Source organism: Terrapene carolina, unplaced genomic scaffold (genome assembly GCF_002925995.2).
Source record: "Terrapene carolina triunguis isolate 2854851 unplaced genomic scaffold, T_m_triunguis-2.0 Scaffold194, whole genome shotgun sequence".
Lineage (NCBI taxonomy): Eukaryota > Metazoa > Chordata > Testudines > Emydidae > Terrapene > Terrapene triunguis.
Genome location: NW_020664545.1, coordinates 5,215,684 through 5,224,736, shown reverse-complemented (window position 1 = coordinate 5,224,736; position 9,053 = coordinate 5,215,684). Strand labels below are relative to the sequence as shown.

The window sequence follows — 9,053 nt, the reverse complement described above, 5'->3', positions numbered from 1 at the left end:
CCTGGATAGTTCCAGGCACACACAGGCTATTCCCCATTCAAATCCTGAGTTTTGCTTGGGCTGATTTCCCCCCCCCCCCCCCCCTCTCTTCTTTTTTCAGGGGACCCCCCCCCTTTCCCGGTTCAAAAAACCCCAAAAAAAAACCCCGGCCGTTTGTTGTTTTTTCCCCCCCCCCCCCCCCCCGAGGTTGCTTACATGGTTGGGGATCAGGGCCTATTGATTCTACAGGGCTGACTTGCAAATACAAATCTATATGGGGGTGGGAGAAAAAAGGGAGGGGGGGGATGGATATGAATGCTGCCGCTAGAAATTCTCTAAGGAAGCCCTGAGAATTGCCTTTAGATTTTTTTTCTTTTTTCTTTTTGGTTTACAAAACTCTTGGGCTTTTTAGATCAGTCTTTTTGTTTGCCTTGTTTCTTGCTATGTCTGAACTTAACCTTTGTTACTCCTGGCTTTTTAAATGTAACCCCCTTCTCTGATTGCTGGTGTGTGTGCGTGTGTGTCTCTATTCTGCCTCCACGCCATTTCCAGTTGTGTAAATTGTTGCATGTGTTTTTCAAGCAGAGTGACTGAAGTCTGATGTCCACCTACCCTCCAAAATATAAAAGCTTGGGACAGCTTGACTTGTATGAAAATGGGGGTGGTAAGGGAGCGTATTTAACCCTGTCATGTAACAACTTTTCCCCCCATCCCTCAATCTCCATTTAGGCCAGGTGTCTGTCAAAAAAAATTAAAAACCCTGTGCTTGCTAGAATCTAAATGACTTATTACTGTTAATTAGGTATTACAGTAGCACCTAGAGACCTATTGAGCTAGGAGCTGTGTATATATGTGTGTGTGTGTGTGTGTGTGTGTATGTATATATATATAATGAGGACCCATCCCTGCCCTGAAGAGCTTAATTTAAATGGACAAGACAGTATTGGAGGGGAAGCTAAGACTTGTCTGAGGTCAGGCAGCAGGTCTGTGACAGATCTGGGAATAGAACGCAGGTTTCTGCAGTCTCTGGCGTCTCCCGTGTTAGCCTGCATTGCCTGTCAGTTTGCCTCACTAAGATCCATCTTATTAAAACAATGGGGTCAATATCGCAATCCAAAAAGAAATGGGAGAATTTAGGGTTCATGAAACTGAAGAACAAGTCGTGCTGTCTGGAGCCAAGCATGGAATAAGCAAGGCTCGCTTTCAGCACCCCGCAACTGCAAAATCCTTTGCTCCCCAGCTTTATGGTCGCCCCCCACCGCATCTCAGTCCTGTGCTTGGTCTCAACTTGTCCTCTGCAAACTCAAAACCTTTGCTGGAGGTTGCTTCTTGAGAGGCAGAGGTCTGACGCAGGAAGGCGATTGTGTGTCAGGATTGCAGAGTTGTTACTGTGCTGCTTCGTGGCTAATATTAGTCCGTCCTGTTAATGAGACCACAAACTTCTAATCAGGGCAGCTGGTGGGAATATTAAATGGAATTTATTGACAGGCACATTCTCTTTAAGATTTGTTTTGGCAGTGCCTAGCACAACGGGGCCCTGATTCCCAATTAAGGCCCTTGGTTGTTACTGTAATATAAATAACTTACTGACCTGGAGGCTCTAGCAATTCAAATGACCATGGTGTTTTTCTTCTTTTCCTGTCCTCGACTGTAGCTTAGAGTTGCTGTGTGTAGTTAGAAAGCTGCTTCGAGCTGCTCCAGAGGTGGCTGCCCTACACGGATGGATGTAATGATACGTTCTGTATTTTAGTTGGTATTCATAGTCCTAATTTCTGTGGTTTGGCTGGTCTTACAGCTCCTAGCAATTTCTTTCACCAAAAGCTGAGCAGGTGCAGTTTTCCCCTGAACTCAAATTATTTTAACTACAAGCTAACGTTGTAAGCAGCTTGTTTAAAATCTGTTCTGACAGATATTTATTTCCCCTTGTATCTTCAACAACAACAAAACTTTAGCATTCAAAAGGATACTTTCCAACGTTTTGTAATTTTGTGTGTGTGTGTGTGTATCTAATGAATAAACTGACGGTACATGCGCCCTTCAGAACTTGGAATGAAAGGGAATACAGTTTAGTGGCTAGGGCAGGGTTCTAAGAGTCACTGCTAGTCATTTGCTGTGTGATCCTAGGGAAGTCGCTTCTCTCTGGGCCTCAGTTTTTTGTATCTGTGAAATGGGGATAATATCCATTCAAGAAGGTGGGGTTACAATTTTAAGTAGGCCCTGGGGCCATCTTTCATTCTGCATTTCCATTCATTCCATGGTTTCTGGTCCATGACTGTGCCTTGAGGCACCACGGCAATACAAATGGCTTTAATTGTTCGAATTGTATTTTTTTGGAGATCCCTGGGCTACTTCCCCACTGCCTCCTGTCGCTGGTGTGTGGGTGGGTTGATTTCTGACTCCATCGGGATGGTAGTATTCTGCACTGGTGCCAATGATGACAATAGACACAGGACAAACACCACACTCCCTTGTTTGGTGTCAGGGTGTGCATGTGTTCGTGAGCCTTGCGGTATTTGCTCTTAGTGCTTCTGCTCCGAGACTATGAACGAATCTCGGATTTATTTCTTTTATTAAGTTTCTAGCCCTCATGGTTGCACCGACAAGATTGAAAACATGAATTCTAAAGGCTAAAAAACATCAGAAGGCCCCAACCCTTATGTAGGTGTAAATCCCATGATTTTTGTGGGGCCTGACTCTCAGGTTTTTGGACACCTCAGGCGGGCGACATCGGTACAGGCAAGACCAAAAGCCACTTTCTAACACTCACCCACGTGATCAATGTGGGCTATCGATGGAGTTCTCTGTTCTCTCCTGCAGCTCGCTCAACCGTGCCATAGCAACAAACAAATTCTGGGAGGGAGGAAATGGCTTCTCTTGCTTTAATGTGTGGGAAGACCGAAAGGGGAGGGGAACGGACACAGTGGGCAAAAAAAAATACATTTAAAAACCAAAAAGGCAAAGCAACCTGCCTATGCTAAAGGAGGATCTGCAGCGTCTCTTTAAAACCAGACAGCCGTCCCATTTTTCCCCATGGCCTGATGCAGGGTGTCTTGCTCCATGAGAGGGAGATCAAGGCAGATTTCCCCCCCCCCGTTCTGGCTTTTGATTTATTTTTTTCCTCACCTGATGTAATTTTTAAACCACGTCAGTATACTTGCAAGAAAACCCCTCCCCCAGCGTTGTTGATCTTCTGAGTGTTCCTTAAATGGATTCAAGGTAAACTGAAACCAGTTGTCCACTCCAGGTCATTACGCCGTGTCTGTGCATGTGCTATGTGGCTAGGCAGCATGACACAACAGAGCTGTCCATCGACTTGCAAAACCCTAACTGCCTGCTATGGCTTATTTTTAGCTGAATTCAACTGACACCATTTTTTTTTCTTTTGAGCACCTGCTCTCATGGGAAGTCAGTGGGGTTAGCAGCTGAAGTGCCAACATGCTTGCTTCTAGCACATCAGACTTCTGAAACTATTTTTAAAATGAGTCCAGCAGTGCCCAAGATCCAGGCCCCAGTGTGTCAGGTGCTGTACAGACACGTCATAAGATAGTCTCTGAAGCACTTACAGTCTAAAGGGACATGACAGCTAACGGGTGGGAGGGGAAGTGGCTTACCCAAAGTCACACAGTAGGTCAGCGGCTAATCTCTGGAATCCCTATCCACTAGACAACACTGCCTTGCATAGGGTGTGGTTTTAATTGGCTTCCACAGATATCACCAGGCCTTTGCCTCTGACTCTCATTTAATTCAAGGTCCCTTCCCCTTTACATTCTGATGTGGCTTTCAAGATCCATTAAATGGATCTGTTCTGGCTGGGGGTTCAGGAGGGAACCCCTTACTTAGAAAATATTTATTTTGACGCTACGTCCATCTCCATTAAGAAAATGATCCATGGAGGTCAAACGGCAGGCAGCCTGTGGCAACACCCCTTTCACTTGATGCACCGCAGCCAGGGATGAAAAGTGTGTGTGTGTGTGTGTGTGTGTGTGTGTGTGTGTGTGTGTGTGAATTGTCTCGAGACCTGCGCCTCTACCCATTGCATAGGTGGGGGGGCCTCTTTGGAAAGCAGTTTTTCACTGGGTACGTTTGTCCAATCCACAAGAACAAATTTCCACACTGGCTTCCCAAGCCCCCTTGCCCGCTTTCATAAGCGTGGTTAGAAATTCATTTTGCCCAGGGTATAATTGCACGGGAATATAGTGGAAACCCGTACAAGAGATCACTTGATGTAGGCCCCCCAAAATACCTTCCCACCCCCAAAAATACAGTACACCTCTGCTTTAGCTTTATTAGAAGGCAATGGATTTCCCCCCCACCCTCAGTCCCTCAATGAGCAACTTCTTACTACAAGATCCTTTGTATTGCCAGAAGGTGTTTGGGTGAAATTAAGCTAATCGTACAAAAGAGACTTCTAGTTGCTCTGGTTTTTGATCCGTGCCTTGATCAAAGTTGGCAACTCATAGCAAAAGAAGAGAGCCAACCACCAGAGAAGTGTGACTTACAAGCTCATGGTTACTGTAATGACTCGTGTTCCAGTTGTGATCTGTCTCTCTATGAACGGAGCTCACCACCCTTTTCTTGTAAACGGAGAGGGCGGAGGAATGAGCAGAGACTTCTCAGCCTTGTTTGTGCCTTTCCCGCCGTTGCGATCACGCCCCCCCTCACTCCCCCATTGGTAACTGCTGTTGTTGTTTATGTTGCAGTGGTGCCTAGAGGCTTGGGCTGAGATCGGGGGGGCCCCATTGGGCCAGGTGCTGCACAAACAGATAAGACAGTCCCTGCTCTAAGCGCTTATGATAAAATGCAAGAGCCGTAACAGACGAAGTGACTTGCCCAAGGTGTCCCAGCAGGTCAGTGGCAGAGATGGGAATAAGAATTCTGCTCTCCTCACTCCTGTTTCCATTGCCCTGTCCTCCAGACCATGGTGGGAGCCCTAGTATGGGCCAGTGCTGCTGGTGTTCGAGCCGTCCTGTCTCGTACACCTGCTGCGGTCAGGGTTTGAGAATGTCCCTTACTGCACGGGACTGCTACGAAATCTAACGTGTTTCCTGTGGTGGCATGAGGCATAAGCAGACCAAGCAATTTTTTTGGGGGCCCTGATTTAGTGTTACCCCCAAAATACCATGCATCTTATTTAATGTGGACTTTTTAACATGTGTGTGTGTGTGTGTGTGTGTGTGTGTGTGTGTGTGTGTGAAAAATATATCTGGTTTGTGGAAATAATGCAATTAGTGTTTTTAAGGGGTGGGAAAGGGGGCCCAAAATATTCCTGGTTAAGGCCCCCAGTGGGCTAGCTTGTTTCTCTGCCACAACAGCTGTGAGGTTATGGGACCCGGTTATATAAAGCAGTCCCCACCTCATGCCTTTGAAATGCTTTCTCCTCCTGCAACATGGAAGGGAGAAAGCGACATCCAGGTTGTGTTCCATTGGTGCTGCAGCGTCTGGCTTTAGCAGGGCAATGTGAGGACAAAGTTAAGACTGTTTAGGCCCACGTGCACTGCGAGACAGAACCACATTTGCAGCCGTCGGCGGATAAGTGCTGGGTGAGCCGGTTCCTCCTTGCTGGACTTGTACTTTGAGCTCTGCCCAGAACTGGATTTTGAAACCAGGGGTCTCGCCTGGCTTCCTGATTTGGTGTGCATGGGAATCTTCTATTCTGAGAACTGTGCTTGTCAGACCATATGGGAGCAACCCCTTCCCCACCTCCGCTGTATAATTAGGAACACAGGATCTGACATATGGGCTGGACCAATGGTCTGGCTAGTCCAATATTCTGACAGCACTGGTGCTTCATAGGAAGGTGCAAGAAATCTGGGTACGTGGACACAATTAATGTCCCAGCTGGACTGTGGCTGGGACCTTGTTTTATGGCATGGCAGGCAGGAAAGCCTGGCTCATATAGGTAAGAGAATCTGTGTTTAGTGGCAGCATGGGCTAGTGGACAGAGCACTGTCCTGAGACTCAGGACACCTGGGTTCCATTCCCAGCCCTGTTGTGTCACCCTGCACAAGTCACTTCACCTGTCAGTGACTCTGTTTTCCCTCCCACCTTGACTGTCTGTTTACACTGTAAGTCTCTTACTATGTGTCTATACCGCATCGAGCGCAGCGGGACCCTGAGCTGAGTCTAAGCCTCCAGGTGCTACTGGGATACCAATAGTGTTTAAACAGGATTCCTGTCCACCTGGGATAACGAACTGCGGCGTTCTCGATGCTGCTCCCTAGACCCAGCATCTTGTTCGCTCTTTGGTGCCCCGGCTCTGGATCAGACTTTCTAGGAAGTATCTTAAAAGCCAGTTGATCCTGCTGTTTGCTTTGCAGCCGGGAGGGGTTGTGGGGATTCTGGGGGTTGGGGCTGACCTTTCACCAGATTAGCATAGATTTGTGCCCCCCTCCAGCCTCTGCTTAGAGGAGAAGCCACAGACCAGGCCTTTGCACCGGGCTCGCTGGGGTGATGTCACTGGTCTCCAGGTGAGTCCTTTTGGCGGTACAGACAAGACAGTAAGAGTGTCGACTCCAGCCTTGTGCCACAACACGGCTGGTAACTCCTGAGACTTGGATGGATAACCCCGCGGCATGGGCAGGCTGCATCTGCCCTAGCCAGACCGACCGCATGGGGCACCCTTTCTCCAGATGCCAAGGTCCTTGCTGAACGCTGGAGAAGGCAGTAGATGCTTTCAGGAAAGGCCCTTTCTCCTTCACCCTGCGTCCGCTCCAGCTGCTACCTGTCCCTGTTCAGTAAGGGACTGTTACTAGAACAGCCTGGAGGCACCAGTTGTGGTGTGTGTGTCAGGGGGAGAGACCCTCCCTTTATAAGTGGAATCCACCATGTCCTAGTCTATTGTGTATTACAGTAGCATGTGAGAGCCCCAGCCACTGTGCTGGGGGCTGTACAAACGTAAGAGGTGTGTACGCTGGAGGCCTAACTTCCAACTCTGGTAGGCCTCACTGGCACAGTGACGCTGAAATGCCCCATGCAGGCAAGACCACGGTACGTGTTGTATTTATTTGTGGTAACACTTAGGAGCCTCAGTCACGGACCAGGACCACAGTGTGCTAGGTGCTGTACAGACACAGAACAAAGACTGTGTCTGCCCCAAAGAGCAAGTATAAGAAGAGACAACAGGTGGGTACACTCCGTATTAAACACCAACACGAGACGGGCCTGGTCTAAACACCAGTTTTTATACTGGTGTAACTTTTGGTTCGGGGTGTGACTTTTTTTTTTTTTTACACCAGAAGTTAGCGCAACTCCTAATGTGGACACAGTTGCAGTGGTAGAAGGCCCCTTTGCACTTGGGGAAGCAGCTACACTGGTATAAACCTCTCTATACCAACATAGCTGCATCAGCACTGGGGTTTGTACCGCTGTAATGATAGGGGTTTAGGTAAGGCCATGCAACTTCCTTGTGTAGACCAGGGCAGTGCTGGATGCCACACAGATTCCTCACACCTCCCCTTGAGGGTTTACATCTTGGTGGAGGAGGAAAAGCAAGCCATTGTGTCTTTTCATAGCTAACTACCGGCCTTTTATAAACCTGCTTTTGTCTCCTGTCCCCTCTGCTGCGTACGACATCATTAAACAACTAATGTCTCCAGCATGGGGCGGGGGCTCAGAATGCCTTCCCTGCTAAGATGCTTGCTCAGCTTTTTCTTGGCTCTGTTTTTCCCCCAGCTGTAACCTCCTTGGAGAACTGGTTTGAGATCAGTTGTTCTCCTCGGAAGGTAGGACAAGAAATAATGGGCTTAATTTGTAGCAAGGGAGATTTAGGTTCGATATTAGGAAATCTTTCTGACTCTAAGATAGTTCAGCTCTGGAACAGGCTTCCAAAGGGAGGTTGTGAAATTATTATTTTTTTAAGAACAGGTTGGACAAACACCTGTCAGGTATAGTCTAGGGTTTACTTGGTCCTGTCTCAGCGCAGGGGGGCTGGACTTGGTAACTTCTCCAGGCCTCTTCCAGCCCGACATGTCTCTGAATTGTTTATAACTACCTGTGAGCTGCAAGGGTCCCAAAAAAATCCGATTGCCTCGTCTTCAGCAATGAATGAACTCTTTACTCCTGGCTGTGATAGCTAAGAACAGAGCTCGGGCTTTATTCACTTTATTAAAAAAAAAAAAAAGAAAAAAAAACTTATTTTGTCATTATTAATCTACATGGACTAGCATAATCCTTCAGATACGACTTTCAATCCTTACGCTGGTAAATTCACACCTGCGCACAAATATTCTAAATCCCATTCATAACCCTCTTCTCGCCTCTCTCCACCTAATTCCATTTCATTTAACGTGCCGAGACTCAAGAGGGTCTTAGACCTCCAGCCATTAACACAGAGACCCGTTTAGAGTTAAATACGCAAGTTGTACTGCTTCAGCGGTTAGGTAAATTGGTGCAATGCCCAATGCCAACAGCACGGATGCAGTTATGTCTGGATGAAGGTGCTTTAAGGTACAGCTTAATTCTGCATATTTACTACACAGATATATAATCGCCTGTGTACGGACATAACTAGATCTCTGCCAGGGGATTCTACTGCTTTCTGTATGCCAGCTTCTGAACAGATTATAATTAAAGTGGTGCAAAAATTGCATCGACAAGCCCCTAGTGTATAGTCCACAGCCTGCATTTTGCAAACATAAACAGTCACTCTGGCTTAAACACACACACGAGATAGTCTAGAAACATTTCCCTCCTTCTCTCTTTTTTTTTTTTTTTTTTTTTTTTTTTTTTCCCTTTGTAAATCATACAAGTCCAACCCAGCTGTTCTAGCTGTCCCTGCCTCTGGAAATCATGTGTCCTGCTCCACCTGCTGATTTCCCTGTAATGCGTTCTCTTCAAAGGGGACTAGATTTCTGCACCTGCTCCAACTGGTTCAGAATAAACTGTGTCTTTGAAGCGCTCAAAGCCGTCCATGAAGTGGGTCACTGTCCTGCTTAGGCCTGGATTTTGTCTGCAGATTTCTCCCAGCAGAGCTCTGTCGTCTGATACACTCGCGTTGGAAGTGCTGCTTCTCTGTCTCCAGTGTGGATGGGCAGGGCTACAAATGTGAAAGGGGCGGGCACCAGGTTAGCATTTTA

The 9,053-nt window shown here is 47.3% G+C and overlaps 1 protein-coding gene across 1 annotated transcript in view; it reads left to right on the top strand.

Annotated features, from left to right (window-relative positions):
• ARID3A (AT-rich interaction domain 3A) overlaps positions 1-9,053 on the top strand; it is an 86,961-nt gene that overhangs the window by 240 nt on the left and 77,668 nt on the right. The gene's annotated exons all lie outside the window — the stretch shown is intronic.